This window comes from Lissotriton helveticus, chromosome 5_1, assembly GCF_964261635.1.
Source record: "Lissotriton helveticus chromosome 5_1, aLisHel1.1, whole genome shotgun sequence".
NCBI classification, from domain to species: domain Eukaryota; kingdom Metazoa; phylum Chordata; class Amphibia; order Caudata; family Salamandridae; genus Lissotriton; species Lissotriton helveticus.
The window spans coordinates 245,634,368-245,659,254 of NC_136065.1; the positions used below are offsets into that span (position 1 = coordinate 245,634,368).

General features: G+C 46.0%; 1 protein-coding gene across 1 annotated transcript in view; it reads right to left on the reverse strand.

Moving 5' to 3' along the window:
* The window catches only part of RNF183 (ring finger protein 183), a 78,161-nt gene extending 60,903 nt beyond the window's left edge, over positions 1–17,258 (reverse strand). The window contains exon 1 of the mRNA XM_078640869.1: positions 17,129–17,258. The gene's annotated coding sequence lies outside the window, so the exon portion shown is untranslated. The remainder of the gene's footprint in view (positions 1–17,128) is intronic.
* Positions 17,259–24,887: the final 7,629 nt, after the last annotated feature.

Here is a 24,887-nt window from a genome sequence, read left to right on the forward strand (position 1 = left end):
GCCCGTCCGCGCCTGGACCGCGCCCAGCACCAGACCCCCTGGCCCCCGCAGATGCCATCCCACCCGCCGTACTTACGACGCCACCACCCTCTCGGCACTCAACACCGGCCAGATCCCCGGCTGCCACCAAGCCACCCCAGGACGCACCCACGGACCCTTCGCCTGCCAAGCCTGCAAGTTCTCCTGCATCCGGACCTGCACCACACCCGCCAAGCCGAGCACAAGCAGCAACCACCTGAAGTGCATCCTGCTCAACACCCGCTCCATCCACAGACACACCGTCGAACTCTGGAAACTCCTCGAATCCACATCTCCAGACGTCGCCTTCCTCACGGAAACATGGATGAATGCCTCCTCAGCGCCCGACATCGCCATCGCCATCGCCATCTCGGACGGATACAAGATCATCCGGAAGGACCGCGTCAACCAGACCGGAGGAGGCATCGCCATCGTCCACAAGAACACCATCCGCATCACGACCAACTCCGACGACACCCTCACAACCGCCGAACACCTTCACTTCCAGATACACACCGACCCCAAGACCACTCTCAGAGGCACCCTAATCTACAGACCTCCAGGACCCCATGCACAATTCAGCGAAGACATCGCCGACTTCATCAGCCCGCACGCCCTCCCCTCCGCTGACTACATCCCCCTAGGAGACCTCAACTTCCACCTGGAGAACAACAACGACCGCAACACCACCACCCTGCTGGACAACCTCGCCAACCTCAAGCAACGGGTGACCACCCCCACCCACTACGCCGGCCACACGCTTGACCCTGTCTTCTCCTCCAGCAACGACATCTCCTTCAGCCACGCCACCGGGCTCCACTGGACAGACCACAGCTGCGTCCACTTCAGCTTCAGTAGTACCACCACTCACCACCACCTGCAACAGGTTCCCCGCAGAAGCTGGAACAAGATCACCACCGACCAACTCACCTCATCCCTGAGCCAGAACCCTCCCGCCAGCTCAACGAACCCCAACCAAGCCGCCGACAACCTAACAAGATGGATCACCAGCTGCGCAGACTACCTCGCCCCACTGAAGACCCCCCATCAGACCCGGCTGTAAGAAAGCATCCTGGTTCACCGACGAACTCAAGAGCTCCAAGAAGAACTGCCGGGCCCTCGAGAAAGCCTGGCGCAGAGACCCGACTACAGACAACATGACCACCCTCAAGCACGCCACCCGAAAACACCACCAACTGATCCACACCACCAAGAAAACCTAATTCAAGGAACGACTGGACAACAACGCCCACAACAGCAAGGAACTCTTCAACATCGTCAAAGAGCTCTCGAACCCAAGCGCCGGAAACAACGACATTACTCCCTCGCAAGACCTCTGAAACTCGCTCGCCTCGTTCTTCCACAGCAAGATCGCAGACATACACAACAGTTTCAGCACACAGCCAACGCACCCTACGACCGTACCAATGCCACCCACCAGCACCCTCCGCACCTGGACCCCGATCAACACGGAAGACACCATCCGCACGATGAACTCCATCCACTCCGGATCACCAACCGACCCCTGCCCTCACCACGTCTTCAACAAGGCCGACTCAGTCATTGCACCCCATCTCCGGGACATCATCAACGCCTCCTTCGACATCGCCACCTTCCCAGAGAGCTGGAAGCACGCCGAACTCAGCGCCCTACTGAAGAAACCATCAGCGGACCCCACCGACCTCAAAAACTACCGCCCCATCTCGCTCCTTCCTTTTCCCGCCAAAGTCATCGAGAAGACCGTCAACAGACAGCTGGCCGCCTTCCTCGAGACGAATGGATCCCTCGACCACTCACAATCCGGCTTCCGGGCCAACCACAGCACCAAGACCGCCCTCATCGCAGCCACTGACGACATCCGAGCCCTGCTCGACAACGGGGAAACAGCGGCCCTCATCCTCCTAGACCTCTCCGCAGCGTTCGACACTGTCTGCCACCGCACCCTAGTGCAGCGCCTGAACAACATTGGAATACAGGAGAAGGCACTGGAGTGGATCATCTCCTTCCTTGCCGGAAGAACACAGAGAGTCCGCCTCCCCCCATTCAGATCCGAGGCCACCGAAGTCATCTGCGGCGTACCGCAAGGTTCATCACTGAGCCCCACGCTGTTCAACGTCTACATGAGCCCCCTCGCGGCCATCGCACGCCAACACAACCTCAACATCCTCTCCTACACCAACGACACCCAGCTGATCCTTTCCCTCACCAACGCCCCCGCAACCGCCAGAACCAACCTACACGAAGGGATGAAAGACGTAGCCGAGTGGATGATGAACAGCCGCCTGAAACTGAACGCAGATAAGACGGAAGTCCTCATCCTGGGATCATCACCCTCCGCCTGGGACGACTCCTGGTGGCCCACCGCCCTGGGCAGCCCACCCAAACCAACGGACCACGCACGCAACCTGGGCTTCATCCTGGACTCCTCCCTCTCGATGACCAGACAAGTCAACGCCGTGTCCTCGTCATGCTTCAACATCCTACGCATGCTACGCAAGATCTTCCGGTGGATCCCCACCAAAACCAGGAAGACGGACACCCAGACCCTCGTCACCAGCCGTCTGGACTACGGCAACTCCCTCTACGCCGGAACCACAGCCAAACTCCAGAACAGGCTCCAGCGCATCCAGAACGCCTTAGCACGACTCATCATGGACATCCCCCGACGCAGCCACATCACCGGACACCTGAGAGACCTGCACTGGCTCCCCGTCAGCAAGAGAATCACGTTCCGACTCCTCACCCACGCACACAAAGCTCTCCACAACCAAGGACCCAGATACCTCAACGACCGCCTGACCTTCTACACCCCCACCCGCCAACTACGATCGACCAGCGACGCCCTCGCTGTCGTTCCCCGCATCCGAAGAGCCTCAACGGGAGGAAGATCCTTCTCCTACCTGGCTGCCAAGACGTGGAACTCCCTCCCCATCCACCTCCGCCTGACCCAAGACCACCTCTCCTTCAGGAAGCAACTCAAGACCTGGCTGTTCGAACAGTAGAGGACTGCTTTGATTGATTGATTGATTGATTGAACCGGAGGCACTCCGCACCTCCTGCCACCATTGAGGTAGGAAAGAAACAACTTTACACCCAGTCTAATCCGGCCGATGAGCCCAGCCTTGCCGATGCCTTTTGGCTTAACACCGTGCTTACTCGACTGCTAGTGCGGCCCCATATGGGGCGTCCCACCACATGTGCCTGCTTCGGTGTCCCAGCAAGGAAGAGGGACATGTCCGCACCACTTCGGAGCCCTACGGAAGTCGCCCTTGTCCACGCAGGGCAGCTGTGGCAACAGTGAGAGGTTATGCAGTGAAAGGCAACTCAGGTGAGAGCCCCGCTTACATTCCACAAAGCCTGAAAGCACAGGCCATGCCTGCAGTGCGCGCCCCCATTGCCTTCCAGTGAGACCTGGCCAGCTACGCGCGGGTTACCGGCAACAGATTGGGGTAGACAGTGAAGCGGCCACCTTCCGCCGTACCTCCCTTCCCCTCCGCGATACTCCGGCAGGACGTCCACGCCAGCCTGCAGCATAGGAAAAGGAGCAGCACTTACCCTGAAGGAGGAGATGTTAGAGGCCGCACCGGCAGGAAGATGCCATCCCCATGTTGGCCCTCGCACGAGTCCCACTGCTGAACTGAGCCTCGGTGGGATCTGACACGACCTGGAATAATACCAGGGGCATTAGGCATGTTCCAAAGGAGTAATCCGCCTGGGGGGGGGAGAGTTTCAAAAGCACAGTGCTGCCTGAGCACCGCGTGGAATGACCGGGCAGGGACCCGGTGAGAGGCTGCACACCAATGGCCACGTCATCCAGCCCATAGCCGAGTAGAGTAAAGGGAGGCCTGTGACTACACCTGCTCTGAGAGGGGATACCCTGAGTGAGCATCAAGAAGCCAACAGCTCACCACTACCCGCGGAAGCCATTCCCTGGAGAGGGAACACCCGGAGTAGGAGCTTCAAGAAGCTACCTGAAAAGGGAGTATCCAAGATGAGTGGCTGCGCGCCATGCAGCAGAGAAAAAAGACTGACGTTTCGCCTGTATGGTCCGGAGACCATTGAAGTTAAGAGGCCCGTTGGCCTTGTTAGGACATGGTGTATGTCACTGCACCCGGAGGAGAAGCAGAAGAAGAGTGGAGATCGTGTCACCCAGAAGAGCTGGACAAACGCAGGTGTGTCAAAAACAACGAGAGGAGAAGCATGAGGACTCGTAGCACCACAAGCCAAGAACACCTTCAAAGACACCAGACAGCCACCAAGGTGGACCGATGGCCCTGGGGACAGCACCAAGGGAGTACCACACGTAAGCCGCAGCAAGCGTGAACCGCGTTGCTCCCATCCCTTCACAGTGAGACCGTCCAGCCCCGAGTGTCGGCAGTTGGAGTCGAGTGGCATCCCTGCCCCTGACCGCAAATGCCAGAGGTGCAAGAGAAGATTCCAAATAGGCAGTCAAGTGGCTACGACGTTCATCCAGAAACCTCCTCTCCTAGTTCATCATTGCCAGTTGATGTCCAGGCCCAATGGCAGCTACGTCATCAGTGCCATGTGGGTGACACCGCACTCAGCAAGATATGTTGAAGTGTGACCGGAGGGTCTACACTGAGAATCGGACAACCTGCTGAGGTCAAAAGGGGAAGTCGTGAGTGGCAGGGCCGGACGATGAAGAAAACCCAAGCTACAACAGGAGTGAGTCCTGACACAGCAACAGAAAGGGAAGAGGGGGATAACCCGAGAAGGAACTGGCAGCCGCACAGCGGGAGTCCGAGAGTAAGCCGCACAGCCTGCGCAAACCGAGTCTCAAGCCTTACGCTTCTCAGCGGGGTTCATCACTCCTCCGTCATCAAAGGTCCCAACGGTCCAAAAAGTGCAAGTACATGAATGCAAGTTCCTCCCCAGAGAACATGGAGGTACCTGGCCACTCCCTGCCTCAGGTGTTTGACTCCAAACTAGACGCCTGCATCCATCAAGGCAAGTCATCACCTGCCGTTGCCCTGATTCACCACACGGCTGAATATGCTATCACGCCAGTCATCATCAAGTGCGTGTATCAACATCATCTTGAATACATATTGAGTGGAGTCCTACAATATTGCGAAACTAGCCAACAAGGAAACTCAGAGGCTACCTGCTAACCTGGTCTGCACCTGAACTGCGGCAGCGAGAGCATGTCCTGACCAAGACCCATACACCCTTGAAGTTTGTGCGAGAGACTGGTGACTGGCTCCTCGGTGGTTTGCAGCTACCCCCAGCTGGCACACACGCAGCCCCATCGCAACCTACCAACAGTCCTGTGGCAAGCCCGACGAAGGGCCTCCCCATGCGGAAGAGCAGAAAGAGACATTGCCCCACCGAAAGGTCACCGGACACCGCAAGACAGCTTAATAGAGACTTCAGGCAATACAGTAATAATCCAGTGAACTTTCACCATGGACTCCCACCATGATCTTGACACACCCAGTTAATGAACTGTTGTTACCCACCACATACCATCATCCAGGTCAGCGGACAGAAGTTACGTGGGACTAAAGGACATGCTTACACTGGTACGTTTGTGGTGTGCAGATGACATCTTCAAGCAAGCGTTCGTATCCTGAGGTTAAATGATGAATACCTGCTATGAGTGTCCTCCCTCAATCGAATTTACCAGTCCTTGTCTGCCGTCTTCCTGATGCCGGACCTAAGAAACTGATGGACCCTGTGGTGTATATTTCATTAATGTTTATCCCTACAGGTTGAACTAGAGAACTTTTATTTTCATTAAAATTTTGGAGGAATGTTGTGTCCTGTGAGACACGTTCTAGTGTCTCGACAAGAACTGGTTTAGTAGCCACTCCCCTATGGGATTGGGCACACTTACACCCCACACGGATCCCACACAGGCGTTACAAGTGACGTGAGCCTGTTAATAAAAGGGCCTGAGTGCACATGCTCCTGGCCAGTTCCAGTCACTACAATCATGGTCCTGCGTCACTCTTTCTACTGCATGTGGGCCTAGGGCCCAAGACACAACAGGTAGCTTCTGACCTCCATGCGCCAATACATAGGCAATGTACATCTATTAGGACCAAACTAGCCCCCTGGTTCACAAATAAGCTTAAGGTGGCCAGACTCAAACACTAGGACAGTTAGAGCGCCAGTGGCGTATCAAATAGGAGGAAGAATTTGAGGTACAATATATGGACGAGTTGGCAAAATATAAAAGATTGTTAACTTTAAGTAGATCAAAGTACTACAACAGCAGGATTATGGAAGCCTAAAATTAAACAGGGAGAAATCTTTAAAATACTCAAAGAACTTGCCTCCCGTGAAACGGCAAGCGACCATCTCTCAGGAATTCCGTGATGAACTTAATAACTATTTCTGTAAACAAAATTCAAAACATGAGAGCATTCCCAGGTGCTTCTTAATAGCAGAGGAGCTAAACAGCAAAAGAATATGGAAACCATATAAAACTAATGAGGACAGATTAGAACTCTTATCTGCATAAGTAACAAGCATTTGCAATGCGATTGGTCTCGGTCTTGTGAAAGTTTGCACTATTGGCGCTTTTGCCATTTGTATGACTGTAATGGAGAACCAGAAAATGAGCAACAGGTTAGGAAGAAGGGGAGGTGGAAAATAAATGACAGCAATGGAAAAAGGAATTTTAAAAAACCAGGGAAAGAGTTGCTGTAAATTAAGAAAATAAGCGTCTTTCCCATACACCTTCGGGAATGCTGGGCTGACTGGTCAGAGGGTTGAATTCAGAAAGGGTTGCTTGGGAAAACCCTGGCAGATTGGAAAGTTAGCCCAACACAAAGTAAACCACTAGTTAAAGGGTTATAGAATATATCTGATCAGTCCCCAACTGAAAGCGCTCAAGTCACACTGTTTTCTTTTTAGGTCTCGCCTAGACGAAAGCAAAGCGAAGCTTTGCTGTCTAGGGCGAGACAACTTATGTAGTTACTTTTGGGGGAATGTGGACAGCAGAGTTCCACGCGCTTTTCCTGGCCGAGATTTAACCTCGGGAGCGCGCACGTCGCCGTGCCTCATATTCCCATTCGCAAACAAAGCCACTCTCACGCATGCGCACATACACACACTGCATACACACAAGCACCCCCCCTTAAACAGACACACGCTGCATACACACACGCACCCCCCCTTAAACAGACACACGCACGCACAGACACACTCAAACAGACACACGCCCCCCCTCAACCCCACTCACCGGGCTCCTCTCCCCTTACGCATGGGAAGGCACTGTGGAGCTCTGTGCCAGAAGGAGCGCTGTTTGAAATCACCGCCGCCTCCCACCGCGACATTGTAGGGAAATTCAAAGTTGCCTCCCCGTAAACACCGCCGCAGCCCGGGAACCTCGGGAGCCTCAGAAATCCCGAGCGCAGCTCCTCTGACGTCAGACGAGGAGCCGCGCTGAGACGGAAGTCCCGCCTTCTTATTGTGGCTTGCATGCTCGTAATAACCGCTCGGGCAGCCTCTCCTCGCTTCAGCCCCCCACCCCTCCCTCAGAGCATACGTCCTCTTGCGAAGCCTCTCCTCGCTTCAGCCCCCAACCCCCGCCTCAGAGCACACATAACTTGTTAATTATTTGGCACGGTTCATATGTTACGTGCTACTTTCCCCAATTTGCAGGCACACCTACTCAAGTTTAATTTATTAGCCCTCCGTCCCTTGTTCACAGCGTCCCACTTGATTCCGGCTGGAACAGACCTGGTACTTTCATTTATCCTTGACCGCTTGATGCGTCTGTCTGGTTTAAGTCTCCCAGTGCACGCCTGCACAGTAAAAACATTTAGTCTAATAACGCAATGTGTTTATAGATGTTAAAGATACGTTTTAAATATGTTTATTATGTTTATCAGTAAATGAGAAGCGCCTTTATGATAGAAACACGTCCATGGTACGTCTACATTTGTGTAAATGCTTTTAAAAAAAAAAACTCACAAAATGATATTATGACTTTTAGAAATTGCCCCTTTGCTTTGTGTCTAGAAAAACGAGTTCCATGATGGCCGCCATTTGTCCCCGTCACTTTCCATACCAGCATAAGTGGATTGACGAGGAATGTAGCGAAGTCGGCATGGAGCAAACAGAGGGCCAGCGGCTCATTGGTGCATTAAATTTACAATAAAGGCAGAAAGGGAGGGGCGGTTAAAGACTGACCCTGCATGCCAGGGTGAGGAGTTCAGTAGCTTTTGTTAGGAGCCATTACGTAGTCAAGCAGAATGTCAACTGAGAAGGTTTCCTACATTAATTAAGTGTTCAAAACACTGTTATGACAAGCATTTCCAATGCAATAGGTCTCACAATTACGCAAGTTTGAGCTATTGGCATTGTACATAACAATGCGTTTTATTTATGTTTTAGTTTTTAAAACATAAATAAAAGGCATTGTCATTTACAATGCCAATAGCTCAAACTATCGTAAATGCGAGACCTATTGCATTGCAAATGCTTGTTTTAATAAGGCAAGAACACTTTGAAAGGTCCAGCTTCTGGGGCAGCACAGTGAATGGGCAAATCACCTCCCCTAATCCATGGCCCTTTTTAATTAGCAGCTCTGGTCCATCCAACAACCCTCACCCCCGTCCCTTTATTTTCCAGCTATGCTTTTGTAAGTTACCTCTAGCTACTCTACAGTTTTATCACACCCACTATAAGCGGTACTGCTGCAAGGTTTGTTTGAAGAAAATTTGGAACTGAAGGCACATCTTTGAAGAACTAGAAAGCGCTACCAGAAAAGCGAACCGGGTAGCCTGGTGTCCCCAAGCTCCATAGTAACCGCTTTACAGCAATCTCCGCTGCTCTGCTGAAAATTAAAAATATCCCCTGCAAAGGAACGCCAGTCCATGTTACATGGAAACAAATCTCGGGCCCTACTGCAGACAGCAAAACAAGCAGTGTGGCAGCACACAAATCTATGTGCACAAGGAATGTGTGCAGATAATAATTTTCAAAACACTGAACAAATGTTTAACACTACTAGGAAATTGTAAGGTTGCCTGGCTGGTTTCTTTAGGGCTTAAAATCCCAACATAAATCCAGTCACGGAGTAGGTTGGAAAAGGTGCAAAAACAAGAGTAGGTAAATGATTAACAAGCACTCGTGTGACCCAAGAAGTGAGATACAGTGCACAACACCCAACAATGGCATACAGTCCATTCTAGGTGTATTTTACGGCATTCCCCTGTTAAAACAGTGAAAGAGATCCCCGCATTAAGACAAGAGGTAAAATCTGCTGGATCTTGACCATGAGGGGGCACGGATCCAAGAGCAGGGTGGCCAGGCACGGAGGGCCATAGAAAATAAATAACAGGGCACAGCTCCCACGCTTTGCGCCCACCACGCAAGGAAGCAGCAACAAGAATTGCCAATTCATGTTTTAACAAGAGGGCCCCCAAGAGCAGTATCAGAACCAGACCCCCATACCCCTGGGTCACTCTTAAATATAGGGTGAGGGGCATGCCTGACACCCCCGGGCTGAATTCTGCCCTGGGGTGTAAGGCATGCCCCCCACCCCTATATTTAAGAGTGGCCCATGGGCATGGGGGTCCCGGTTTCGGAAGAACCTGGGAAGAGTACAAGGTCCCATCCGACTGGAAGGAGGGGTAACTCATCAAGATCCCCAAGAAAGGAGACCTGAGTAACTGCACAAACAGCAGAGTGATACCTCATTTATCAACCCCACGCAAAGTGTTCAACAGAGTCATCCTGAGCAGAATGAAGGAACAAGTCGACTTTCAGACCAGCAGGTTGGCTTCAGCAAACATAGATCCTGCACAGACCAGATTGCAACTCTACGCATCATCATTAAGCAGTCGTTGGACTGGAACTCCCCCTTTATGTCACCTTCATCGACTATGAGAAGGCACTCGACAGCGTGGGCAGAGACACTCTTTGGAAACTCCTCAGCCACTACGGTGAGCCAGATAAACTTGTAAGAATCATCAGAAACTCTTGCAAGGGAATGACGAGCAAGGCAGTCCAAGAAGGACAACTCATGGAAGCCTTCCAAGTGAGGACCAGAGTCTGCCAGAGTTGTTTGCTTTTTCTCTATCTGCTGCCATCAGACTGTACAATGAAGACGTCCACAGCCAGGAGAAGAGATGGGATCCAGTGGACACCTTGGATGCAGCTCAATGCCCGGAACTTTGCAGATTACCTAGCCCTACTCTTCCATAACCATGTGCAGATGTAAGAGAAGACCAACAATGTGGCAGCCACGTTAGCACAACATGGCCACAAAATCCACAGGGGAAAAACCAAGATCCTGAAGGCTAATACAGCCATCACAACTGCAGTCACTCTTGCAGGTAAATCACTGGAAGAAGTTGAGGACTTCATTTACCTGGGCAGTGTCACAAAAATGCAGAGTGGCACAAACGTTGACGTCAAGGTAGAAAAGCAAGAGCTGCCTCTATCCAGCAAAGGAAGATTTGGAGCCCCAAGGACCTAACGCTGCAAACCAAAACCAGGCTTTTTAACACAAATGTAAAAGTGTTCGATTTGTATGGAGTAGAAACTTGAAGGGTAACAGTGGCCACACCAACAAAGTCCAGACTTTATCAACACTTGTCTGAGGAAAATCCTCCAAATCTGCTGATCAAACACCATCAGCAACAACGACCAATGGCAGTAGACTTTCCAACTCCCTGCTCATGAAGAAATCATGAAAAGACACTGGTGATGGATAGGTCACACCCTCCGCAAGCCCACATCAAACACCACCAAGCAAACCATGACCAGGAACCCTCAGGGGAAAAGGAAAAGAGGGAGGCCAAGAAACACCTCTGGTCCCGAGGCCTCAAGGGTGACTGCAAGGCGATGGATTACACCTGGAGTCAGATTCAAAGAAAAGCCCAGGACAGAGATGCTGGAGAGTTTGGATTGATTGCCTAGAGGTAGTATGTGTAAGTAAGTATGTAAATAGGGGATGCTATATAACTATGCTATTGTGTGTATGTTTTTGTTTTGGGGAAAAGAACAATAACATTTGATACGAAAAAAGTTCTTTTCAGGTGTGTTGCTGATTAAATTTGTAGTGACAAGTCAAGGAGAGGTACAGGGGTGAGGGTGGTAAGCGGGCTGGAGGAGCCGTGGAGCAGCAGTAAGAGGATGGGGAAGAGATGGGAGTGTAAGGCTTGTCTTCTAGCTCCAAAATATTTAGGGAAGATATATAAAAGCTATTAGAGGGCATGAAGTAATGTGTTAATGACGAGAAGAGCAGAGTGGTGGGAAATAAAGTATAGGGCTGCAAGTAGCATCTTTTGACTAGAAAAGTGAGAAAAAATATCTAATGTGGCTTGTATCGCTCACTGTCAACAATAACTGAAATTTGCAAAGGACTTACTCAGGGACATGTACCCACTGCTTTATTGTTCTCTTTATTTTTTTATCTGATCTGTCAACTTTTTTGCAGATACGGAGATGTTTTCCTCCTAAAGCAAAACAACCTCGTCACTATTTTGCCTTATGTACATCATCTTAATTGCGCACCCGACCGAAACTGGACTACAGAGGAGGATCAACTGTTAAGCAAAGTTACTGAAAACAAGATTGGGCAGAGCACTGAACAAATCACAAACACTGCCATGTCAAGAGGATTGTAAGCGACTATGCAACTGTGGATTTGATTTAAAAAGCAATCTATCCCATTAACTTCTCAAGTTCCTTATTTGACCATTTAAGAAGGTTGTACCCATGTACTGTTGTTTTACCGAAAAGTGGCATTTGTCAGACACTAACACCTACTCGTTTTCTATTTTCCCTAGAAAATCCTTCCACACCAGTAGGAAATTTCCGTGTAATGTTGTAGTCTTTTTTTTACTTTAAGTCTGTTTTATTTTCAAACGGCAGGGTTCGTAATAGGTGCAGTTGGAACACAGCGTTAAGCCTACAACCCTGGGCAGGGCTGGCCGCGTAGATGTTGTAGTCTTTTTTAACCGTAAATCAAACATGTTAAGGGAATGAAATCCATTTGTGAGCAATGCAATACATGTTTGGCAATTGTGATATTCTGTTTCTCCAATACCTGGTTATAAGGGGTAGATAGCCCAATACATTATAAAATAAATAAATAATAGCAAAAAGGGATGAGGCTTGTGCCTTTCTATCAGACTGGAGAGAGAAAGAAGGGAGAAATATTATTCCACTAGTGGCCCGTCCCGATGTTGTCCGGGTATGACAGAAATGTCTGCAATTAGAAAGCGCCCCAGCGATATGTGCCTCTTGCCATCCTGCCGTGCACATCGTGCCCGGGCTCTGCATCCGCTGACTAAGGCGCAGACGCGCGTGTACCTGCTCTGAAGTTCTGGCCTCACAGTCTGCAAATGCGGCACGGCCATCCTGCCGTGCTCATCGTGCCCGGGTGTCTTCTGTTTGGCCTCTTCATGCACTTCACGGCGTGTACTAAACAACACGGCGTGGTGCACTGAGACACCACACGCCGCGTCAACGTCATCCGACTGCGTACTCAGCCGCCACACATTTCCAACGCGATAGAACGCTATTCTCATGCTCCACGGCGTACTCAGCCACCACGCACGATAGAACGCTATTCTCACACTCCAAATGTACGCACACGCCCACCTCAGAGCTGGTGCTACTTCCAACGGACTACTTTGTCCCACAATGTGCTTTGTCCCTTCCAAAGTATATGTTGTGCTGGTGTATAGCCTATGTCCATCTGCTTTGCCTCATCTTTCCAATGCTGTATGCGGTGTTCCGGTTAGCGCAGTGGTTCCGGAGCTTACCCGCCTCAAAGGTTTGGTCTCTCTCTTTATATTATTAGTATGGATGAAGACTATTCCAATATCGCCTTCAATTGCGGTATCAAAGTTTACCTACCAAGTTTAATCACTAACAAGCCATCTCCCAAGCCCTCTCTCATGAGTACCTGTCAAGTGAGCCGTGGATGTTTACCGTCCCCATTAAGATGGCAATGCATGTTAACGTTGCCTCAAAATAGAGGGTAAAAGCAGTGTAGGAAGAGGCTTTGCCAAGTTAAAGTACATTGGAGTGCAATGACCTGCACAGCTTTGACGCACTCAGTCCATATGATTTCAAGCTTCCACCATCTATAAAAGTCTTTGAATAAAGTGTTCAAAAGAGCATGGGCATTATGCTTATAGAATGTTTGGTGTGGCTTGGTCTGAAATACCTCAAGATATTGAATTTTGCCTTTGGCACAGTTTCGAACAGCTTTGTAGGCGGCACTTCAATTGAAGAATATTCAAAGCCTTGGACTTTTCAAGATTCACTTTGAATCCAGATATATTTCAGATACTTTACCTTCAACAACAATATGCCGAAATGTAGAGAATAAACGACTCATGAGATACATCATGTCATCTGCATATAAGGCCAGTTTCACTTGCGAGCTAGTTAGTTCCTGGCCTTGAATGTGAAGGTTCTCATGTATAAACTTGACTAAAACAGCAAAAGATAATGGCAAAGTAAGAGGCGAGATGATCCCTGATGAGTTCCTCTTGACAGGTGAATCTTGGCTGACAAATGTTTGTGGACTCATATACAAGTCGTAGGTATAGACTAATTAGTAAATGCTATCCTAATTAAATTGGGACTAAAGCTGAATTTACACATGAACCCACGTTCATAGCACTAATTACCATACACTCTTGCTGCATCCAGATAGGAGCGAAAGGGCTCGATTTGCGAAGTCTGTTACATTCATGGCTCTTCTGATGTGGTCTGCAGATCCTTGGGCCTTGATAAAATTTGTTTGAACTGAATTCATCAGGAGTAGAATCTGGTTCTCTATCTGGGAGGCAATGAATCTAGAGAATACTTTGTCATCATAATTTATTCTAGGGACTGGCTCGTAGTCGCTGCCTATGAATGTCTTTTACCAGTTTTTGTAACAAAGTGACTGTGAACTTGAGCAAATTTGGGGTGACCATGCCCATGATCAGAAAGGAATTACACACGGTGGTAGAACACAAAATGACCCCACCCCCTGCAGAATGTGATGAGGGGGCCCCGGAGCTGCCCACATCTCACCTATATTCATTGGTTTTGGATTCAATGCAGGCCATCTAGATGGTTGGGGGCCCATACGCTGCATGTGCCTGCGTTACACGTTAGACTATTTGGTAAAGCTGGGGGGAGGGGGGTCTACAATTCAATATTATTGAAAGACACACGCAAAAGCCAATCAAATGTGTGGGAGGAGTCAGACCCACATGGAGTAGACACAAGAAGCCTCACAGAGCAGCGCATGCGTGCTGCTAGGCTCGACCTAAAAACATATGGAGAAAGGAGTGGAGCAAAGTACAAAATGAGAAAGAGAATCAAACGACAAATGGGAAAAAAGGAAAATGAAAAGAGAAAAGGGCAAAAGAAAGAAAGGCTATAAGCAGAGACGAAATTGGGGAAAGGAAAAAAGGGTAAAAACAAGCAATTAGAACAAAGGGCAAGAGAAATATTAGAGAAGGAAAAGATAAGAAACTCTGGTGAGATTAAATGAAAGGAATGAAAGGAGACACAGAGTAGAAAAGGTGAAAAGGGATGGAAAGAATTAAAATAAGAAAGGAAGAGGAAGGAAGAAAATGGAGATGAGTGAGAGAAGAAACAGACAGACTGAAATGAAAGAAGGAAATGAGGTGAAGAAGAGAAAGTAAGAAGAAAAGAGAAAAGAATAAGAATGAAATAAGAATGAATGCTGAAAAACAGAATGAAGGTAAAAAGAGATTTGGAAAGAATGTAAAAAGAAGATAAGGAAAGAAGGTAAAGGGAGGTAAGGAAAGAAGGAGAGCAGAAAATTAGAGCACGAAAGAAGGAAAGCATGAAAGAAGGAGAGCACGAAAGGAGAAATTGAGTGAAGGAAACGAGAAAGGAGGGCATGATTGAGGAGTAAAGAAGAAGGGAGAAAGAGAAATGGCACAAAAGGAGAAGAGAAACTGAAAAACTAAATAAATAAAGGAAAGAAGAACCAGAAGAGAAAGCAAAAAGAAACGAAGGAGAGCAGAAAAACAGGAAAAAAGGAGAGGGGAAAGAGAAGGAGAATAAAGGGTAGCAGGAATTAAAAAGAGGGAGGACATAAGAGAGGGAATTGTGAATAGTTGAAAGGGAAAGAGAAAGACAGTCGAAAAAGCAGAAGAGAATAAAAGGAGGAACTGCAAGAAGTAAACGAGTGAAAAGAGACGAGAAGGAAAAGAGAAAAGGAAGAAGAGTAGTGAAAAGAGTGTTGAAAAGAAGAGAGGAGAGAAAGGAGAAAGCAGAGAACTAACAGAAGTAAAGAAGAGCTAGATACAAGAGAAATAAATTCAGCCACAGCTCTGCGTTCACCTGCACTGACAACAATCCATACAATCTGAACGTATTTCACATTAGCTTGTTCATCCTTAGTGCAGGCCAAGTTCTAGCCGCAACTATGAATGTAGAAGCCGATGTGGGATAAGTCTTCACTAAAGTCGGTGCTGAACAGGCCTGCACGGCTAGCTTGCCCAGCCTCATAGAACCTAAATGTTTATAAAGTGGCGCCTTAACATTAGGGCACCTGCATCACCCAAGTGGACTGGCAGGCAGGCAGTTCAGATTTGTGAGCTGCTCAGATGTAGCCAGAGAGCCACTGGTAGCTCGCCATCGACATGTTGGAGACGCCTGCAGCATGGCGTCCTAACAACTCATACTATCTGAGGAAATGGCCTCTATCAGTAGTGGTACGTGAAGAATGATGAAGGTGGTGAAGATAAGGAAAGAGTTCATAAATGGCAACTTGATGGATATTAGACTTCAGGCAGGGAGCATGGAGTAAATGGCTGTAAGAGGCGTAGTACTCCTATGGTACTCCTTTATGCACCTTTGCATGCCTTTGGGAATTGGACCCAAAACATCTACAACATGAATAAAATGGGAATATTCATAAACAATTTGTGCAAATAGAAAGGACTGTGCCCTATGCACTTTTACTAACAGAGAGTTGAACTTTTCGGGCAGATTCACGATGGCACGCAAAAATACGTAAAAGATTGCTCGTCTAGTGCTCCTTCTCCTTAAATGCTTTTGTGAGTCCGTTACAATGTATCCAAAGGACAAGATCAGAGTAACCAAACGACATCTGGCGTCATCTATTTCCATAATGGGACTGTATTACTTGAAGGGATTACTTGGAAGAGAGATTTTCTGGGTGGCAAGAAGAATACCATAAAAGAACCCCATGATAATCATAACAAATGGAAGAAATACATTAATTAAAAAAAAATTAAAAAAACCATTTCAAGGAAGAAATTATGTATATAAAGCTAAATTGGTTTCAGATTTCGTTTACCCAATTCTCAAGAATTTTGGATATTTTTTAGTCTGTGAAAGATGAAATATGTTATACTAAAATTAACTACAAGGATCTGGGAAATGGATGCAACCAGAAAAGGGCTAATCGAAATAACTCCCAAGGCACGGGAACTAAAGTGAGGAACAACATTTATTTATTTGCAACAAATCTAATTAGCACGTGTTCAGAAAGAACCTGAAACCCTCCTATTTTAAGCACAAAAATCTGAGCCCAGTCGGCCCCATCAAACTATTCATGGTGGAGCCTCAGGCTCAGATACTTAGAGAAGTCTTCTGCTTCGGGAAGTAATGTGTTTTGGTTTTACAGTAAATGACTTCTGTTGAAAGGTAAGAAATAAATCAAATCAAAAAAGTTAAGGCACATCGATTAGACATCAATTATGTTTCTCCCATTTCACTGGCAATAAAGAGGGATCTCCTCTGGCTTCCCTTAGTCAATTACTTATCTTCAATTGCTCCCTCGCCAACTACCTCTGAGTCCAGATCAGATGACGTACAAAAACCACCTTGCTTTCCCCCAATGCCTTGTACCATTTCCATTGATGATTAACTACTGTTGTTTACTTGATTTTTTCTTATTTTTTCTTCTCCACATGCTTTTACAGATGCTGTGATTTCTATTGCTATATTTTGATTGTATTTGTTCTCATATACTTGCATTGTTATTATTTCATTTCTCTTTTACATTGTATAATCTGTATGCTTATATTCTTCTGATTGTTTCTTCACCTTTTCGCTCTGTTTTTTCTCAATAAACTTAAACTTAAAAAAAAAAAGTTAAGGCACATTCAGAACTCACCTTCGTTCCATCACTCAAATTCTCTTCATCAGTGGAGTGTCTACGAGCCAGGTAAACACACTCCTTCGGTCCAGGCGTTTTGAGCTGCCCAGCAGAGAGCTTAAAATGCACAGATGGAGGACGAAAGAGAAAATGAGGAGCAGCCATATCATTCACGAAAGAGCAGGGTTACCAAGACTGACCATACGTGGCCACCCATGTCCACAAAGGTCGGACCACGCGGTGCCCGCCATATCCGTTTCGCACTCACGCGCAGCACAGCCCTGTATGGTCTTGCCAAAGACGCATCCTTGTTACAGATGTCTGCTGTCACTTCTGCAGCGAACCCGCCATCCTGATGAAAGTTGGAGCCCCGCCCCTTCCGCCCGCTTTGTACACAGGTGCCTCTTCAGGACTTTGTCCTCTGGGAGACCTGCAGGAGCCGCTGGGTGTTTCCATGGTAACCGGGAGACGGCAGCTCCTGTCTGGCTGCTCCTGTTGTGTACAGGTAGATGCACCATGCACGCACCTGGCACCTGAGCGTGAGGAGGGAAGTTGGACTTCAGCCAACAGGCTTCCGTAATGCTGCAAAAAGGGAAAACTTAAGTCCCCGGGCCAGTCGAGAAACTGCATGTGTGAGAAGAAGGGCCTCTCTGTGCTTCGAAGAAAACATAGTGCACGTGGGCGTTTTGCTGCCTGGCCTTTCTCTGAATTTAGATTGTATGTTTTTTGCTCTCTTCACCTGAGGCGGTTATGCGCCATGGTTTGTGCACTTGGCAGTTTTTTGTTCCTAGACAGCACCCACTGATTGATATTCCAGTTCACCAGTTACAAAAGTTTCCAGTTGACTCGTCATTTTTGTTATTACGTCATCACCTGCCTTGGAGATTTTTCCAGTTGTGGCTTCTAATGGCGCCATTTTGCCCCAGCTGGCCCTTTTTATTAATCAGTAAAACATACCTTGTTACTACGCACATGCATAGCCGCCATGTGATCCTCCCCATCGTATGTGTCTTCCCTGGCCGGTCCAGGCTTACTAGCCAACAGGCAATACATAGCACATGGCATGCTGGATTTGAAAAGCGTATAAGTTATAACTACACTGGTAAAGGAAAACTATAAGTCCAAGAACGCATAATGCTATTGGCTAAAAAGCTAGGATAGCATCACCGTTGGCATAGGGGCACTATATAGTAGAGGTGGGCAAGCCAGCTAATTAACAGGGAGAGACGAGCCTAGGCACGGATCTTAAAGCCTGTGCATGAGGCGGGTCCTAAAAATGTTTGCTGTGTAAATTATACAACAAACATCACATAAAATATGATAAAGGTTCAGAAATAAAAACTGAAGAGCCTGAAGTATTATATTTGCCAAAGATCACACAATTTAAGCAGGGAAACCATGATTTATCCAGGGTTTTTGGTTTCACTTTGTACAAATCAGCCAGTAAACAGTTATCAATTTGTCTTTCATTATATTAATGCTTTGTTTTTATTGTGCATTTTTCTGCAGTTTTACATACCACGATCTCGACCAGAAGGTGTTGGAGCTCTTTACATTACTAGTTACATTACACCAGGTCACATACATTGTTTAGAGGCATGAGGAGATTAAGTGATTTTGCCTAGAATCACTGGATGCTGAGCAGTGGCGTAACACAAAATGAATGGGCCCGCTGTAGAATGGGCTCAATGGAGGCCACCCGAATGGTTAGACCACCCCCCTACACTGCAGGGCCCTGATCTGTAAGGCAGAGTGAATTTCCGTAAAGTTTAACTGTGTCTTATTCCATGCCATTGCATGCCTTGCAGTGCACACCTTCTGCAAATGGTTCCCCAGTTTCAAAGTCGACAGCTCTCGCCATAATGCCCCATCCTGAGTAGAGCGAGGTAGCTGTTCAGAAGCCTCATGATAGCTCAGCTCGTAATGGACTAGAGGTTCCGAGAAGACCTTGAATTGGGCCAGAGCCAGGATTCAGGCTTGAGCCTGGCTTGACCATTCAGTGGCTCGCCCACCTCTACGATATAGTACAAAGCCCCCAAACCTTTATGCCTGATTTGGATCAAACAGAAACCACATGCAACTGTTGGAGTATCCACCAGCCTCTTTTTGCATCTCATAAATTAGGTTTGGGCTATTTCATTCTTAGCTGCGAGACTAGACCCCCCAGCACATCGTTCATTCATCTGCCCTGTGGTCCAGAGCATCTCCTTTTGAGAAGAAGACCCTGCCTCGCTAGAATATTGTTTGAAAGTCTATCAAGATAAATCTGGCTAATTTAAAGATATTACAAATATACTGAAGTCAGAGTCTTAGGAGGCACCAATAGTCTGGAAGGGGGGTAGTGTCAGGAGACAGCCTGGGGACATTGTGCAGGGAAGGCCTTTTGGTGGAAATCTATGGGATGCTGCTGTTTAAAATTGCCCTCAGTTAATATTTCACATCAAAATAGATCATTATGGTTGTATTGCATGCAGGGTATTAGCATTCACAAAAAATCTGAAGCAATAACAGCAAAGAGTTTGCAAATACTTAAACCCTTTTTCTATATACTAAACACATTTAGTAGTTCGGAAAAGTGTTTCTGACGCGCTAAATCTGTTTTCGAAATGATTACCTAATTGGTATTTGGAAGTGGATGATTGTAGGCATCCCTTCCAAACGCCGAATCGGTATGCTGGAATATCAACGTTTGTGACTAAAATCCAGATCTATGGCATTGAAAAATTACTGACTCCTCAAAGAAGGTGGTAACCCAAATATTAGCCTCTGCGGACTCCTTCACCTTTTTGAATGATAAAAAAATGTTTTTCATTCATCAGGCTGTTGTTCACTGGACCACGGTTAACTCTCAAAGAAACAGAAAAAAAAGTTTTTAAAAAGTCTAAACACAATAATTTACTTTAAGGAAAACAATGATGATGATTGTAAGCTCACAACAGATCAAAAACACACATCAATCTCATAGATGCACTTTTGACAAACAGTGATCTCATGAGTGATGGATGATGTCTTAGAAATTACAAAGGAACATTAGGTGTAGGCTATGTTGTATGCACCATATAGGACATTATTGAAAGTTGTTCTTTGTCTAATATTCACTCTGGTCAAGTGGCTGAATTAATTGCTCTCACACGTGTGCATTTTAGCTACCACAAACCTATAAAATAATATTCACTGGTTCCAAGTATACCTTTGAGAAAGCTCAAGACTTTGTGGCTTCTCTGGATGCATGAAGGAACCTTTACTTCTGTTTCAATCCAGATGAAAAACTGGTCCTCATGTAAAAGGCTTGCTTCACGTGGTTCAGCTGACATCTACAACTGTTATTGTTAAATGGGTTTCTCATAAGTCTGCACAAGATGAAGAGTCTAGAGGGAATGCCTTTGCTGATCGACCGCTAAAAGAACTGCTTTGTCTAACAGTTCTGAAATCACTATGTATGTGTACTGAATCCCTCACGCCCTCTTCAAAGGACCATGCTGAATTACAAGAATGTGCTCCAATGCTGAAACAGGACTGTAAAAGGGAACTTACATGGAATCTGAACGGACAAGGATGTTTGTTCACTTGTTTGCCCCTTTCTTCCTATTCCTCGCCGAACTGTATTGTCATTACTGTGACACTAGCCAAACCCACAACATTGTGGAGGGTGTCAAAACTACCCCCACTTCCCGCCCACCTCCATTAGAGCCCCTTAGTCCACATTCAAATTGACTATATTCAAACGCCTTCATAATTTTCTTATGTTTACATGTTAGGTCTTGTGTATATGCTTTCTGGATGGATTGAAGCCTACCCATGGTCCTAGTGCTTTCTTCATATGTGGAAACCTCATCTGAGCCTGGCTACCCAGACAGTAGTCAGTATCCTATTAACCCGCTCACTCCGCAACAAAACCAGTTCCCTTCCTAAAAACACAGTATAGAGACCTTTTACAAGCCTATCAAGTTATAGAGATCATGTTTCCTAAGATTGGAATGGCACTGTACCTCTGAGATACACCAAGCTGCTAAAACCTTGGAGGAGGTAGCAGACTCAATGAATTGTCATTGCCCTGGACTTAATTTCCAGCCAAATAAAGACCAATCGAACTGTTACGGAATAGATCTTCATTTTGTACGTGCTGCCAAAGGTGGAGTTTGTGCAGTTATAGGTACAGAATGTTGCACTTTTACCACAAATGTCTCTTTACTCATACAGATTGCTCACATACATAAAGCATAAAGGGATTCCTTACTTTTGCTGAAGCTACAGTATTCAAAAGTACTTGGTCATAGTTGAAGAGTGTTATTGGAAATTGAAATTCTTGAGGTTTTTTTGTAATTTTTATTGACCTTTTACCGACTAATATCCTGATTTAAGTTTATTTTGCATCCATCTCACACTTTACTAGATGCAAATATACTGCCCCAAGTTAGTCACTGAAAACACTGTACAATGATAATTGTTAGGAGGATCGCAAACTGATTATGCTTCCCTGATCGTACATGGTAATGACATGGATCAGGAAATGAATAGATTGATGAACATTGAGACGTCTTAGGCTGAGTGAATAAAACAGTGCAAGCTGGAGGGTCGGCAAATAAAATGGAAAATGTATATCCATGTTATTATAATTGTAACCATAACAGCTATATTTTTTAGTTTCTTGCTTTTGCCAACCATGCTAAAGGAAGTGTCAATCTAGGACGTTTTGAGTCTCCATTTCACATTTTGGTCCGGAGACAAGAAAGTGTTACTAGTTTGGTCGGCTAAAACTTTTTGCGTTTTTGTTACATTTGAAAGCGCTGCCTTTGTTTTACAACATTCTCTCATTTCCATTGAAACCTGTATGTGTAATCCTATATATTTGTGTCTTGCCTTAGTGTAGGGTGCTCCCTTAATTCATGGTTTCAGAGGGACCCTTATGTTAGCCGAATCTGTGGTTCCCAAATACTTGGTCTTTCATTTGTTAATAAGCCCTTTCAGATTTTGATTGGCACATATACAGATTTGTTTAAACACTGTCCTCAGCTCCATTTCCATACTGCCCTGGATAAAAAACATGCAAATATTCTGTGACTTTTGAGGCCACATGCCTTAGTTTCCAAAAACTGCTACTAAAACAATTATCTGTCAAACCCACCACAAGAACTGTAACAGGGGTTCTAAAAGATTTAGGGTCGATGGGAACATACACAGGATCCAGTCCCACACTGAACACAGGTTCAACCAATAGGGGTGGACGGTCAAGAGCAAACAGCAACATTAAACATCATGGCTGCATCTTGACACTTGAAGAACTATTCAGAGGGTCTCGAAAGCCAGTGTGTGCGGCCACAGTTAATAGTTCATCATCCAAGGACCCTCTGGAAATAGAAATCGGGGGGGGGGGAGGGGGGGAGATGTGAGCTTCTCTAGGTTCGGGTATGCTAATAGGTGGTTTGGAGATAACTCGAGTTCCTCAGCCTTGCAGGCTTGGAACTGGTCTATGCAGTGCCCTCCATAGGCTCCCGTGTATTATAAACTGGTTAAGCCAGTAAAGAACCATCACTGGCTGATGACATCACACAGGAACTAAACAATTAACATAGAATCAGATACAACCATCTGCCTTATTACAGAAAATCAAAAAGTCAGCTTCATTATTACACTCAGGGCTATACTCATCAATGTTATTTTATTGTGACAATTGTGATTCTGATCCTTGCTTCACTAGTGCAAAAAGAATGCATGGAGGTAATGAATTTCTTCGTATTTTGTGAGGCAGAGCCACTGGCACTTGGACATTTAGAATGTGTCTTAGGAACTAACTCCGAATACGACCTACAGACTACACCACAGTATAGAATTACGCAAAGTCATTGCCATGACACTGCTGCTGTATCCCAAGACATTGTACACAGGCAGATTTCTCAAGAGTAAATCATTGGGGTTTCACTGGTAAGTGTTCTAGTTCAGTTTCCGTAGATTCCCAGTGCCCTAAGCCTGCAACGGTTAGTTCTAAACACATACACGCAATTCAGTGCCCTCTGAACATGATACATCCTGGGTGTAAGAGAATAATACATACTCTGGGATGGTATTCTACTAGAAGGTCATCCTGCAAAAATGTTGTAGCCAGATTATAGACTACTGCAATATTCTCAACGTGTATATATATATATATATATATATATATATATATATATATATATATATACATAGATTCACTATTCCTAAATCCACATCTACGTACGTTGACAATACATAGCTATCATCCATGTACGTAGATGTTGAGTTAACAATCTAGAAGTGGGGTGAGGAATAGTAAATCTCTGGTTCCTCATATATACTTTCCATCACGATATTGTGGTAGTCAGTATTCTGGTTACAATATGTTTGCAGGACAATATTTTTGTACTATATATTTTGACAGACAACCATGTGGGATTTAAGAGCTCAACCAGGACAACTAATGCCTAGAACCGTATTGGGAAGGAACCATTCCACTTTTGCATCATCTAGTATCGTTACAAAATCAGGCTTATAAGTACAAGAACAAAATACAGGGAGAGAACTGGCAGGTTAGAAGGCCCACAATGAATCTCCATGAAGAACATGATTGTTTGTTTTGACAAAGTCTTGCAAGAGGTTACATTTTACCAAACTATGGTTCACTATAGCCACATTTTGTCATCCTGTTTTTAATAACAGTAGGGAAACGAGGTCTGCCCAAAACAGATAAGGTGATACAGACTGGTCCAGAGAAAATGGAAACTTGGAGGAAATACACTAAAAACAAGATTAAAAAAATTCATCAATGAATAAATAATATGCTGATCAATGTCAGCTTCAAGAATCACACCTTAATTGCTAACAAACAAGCCATCTCTTTGCGGAACAAGCTCCTATATGTGATACTACCCCATACTATGCCAACCACTCCTTGAGAACCTTCCTCTGCTTCCCACATCTCTCCTTTGTTCCCGTGTCTGCATGGAATTCTGGCTCAGCCTTAGACGTTGGCCCAAGCATAGCTCTGGCTTAAAGCGTGATTCTGGTCTTAGGCTGAGTATTATGAGTTATGAGTATTATGAGTTATTGATGAAAATCAATACAGAATATATCACCCTGAATTATCAATAATGCATGGTACAGTACTTACCGTGTATGGTATTCCTCAACATTACACATTTCACCTATAGCATGGGTAATAACTGCATGAATCTGTGTCTATACAATAATTTCCGCAGGTTTTTAGAAAATTCCAGAACTTTTTCCTAGAAAAATTCTGCCATGTTTTGACCTGTGAAATATGTCCATGGAAAAAAAGATTAAGGCATGGATTTCACCGCATAACTCTCTATCCCTGTTTGGGTAGACAATTTTAATTTCAGTCCAAATCAGGATTTCCAACAGACTTGTGACAAGAGAGTCAGTTTGCAAATGAATCCGCCCTTGGCTTGCTACTTTTAGATCCAGAACTTGACATAGGCAAACTCCAGACACCTTCTGTCTGTCAGAATCTAGAGTTGAGCTCCGAGTCCCAGCCAATGGCACTGAAACTGTACCAACCAATCCGATGTCTTCGAACAAGGAAGAATGTATGTATACTTTCTTTACCTTACATTGTTATGAAGTGATGAAATAGCCTTTGTTCAAATAGGTTGGTCCTTTGTAAATGAGTTGAATAAATAACAGGCATCTAGTAATGAATAAATCAGAGACAGCTAGTAATAGAAAGGTCGATCCTCTCTAAAGAGATCTAGATCTCTCAGTAATCTAATCTCATAGTTTCAAAACTTTCATCTTTTTA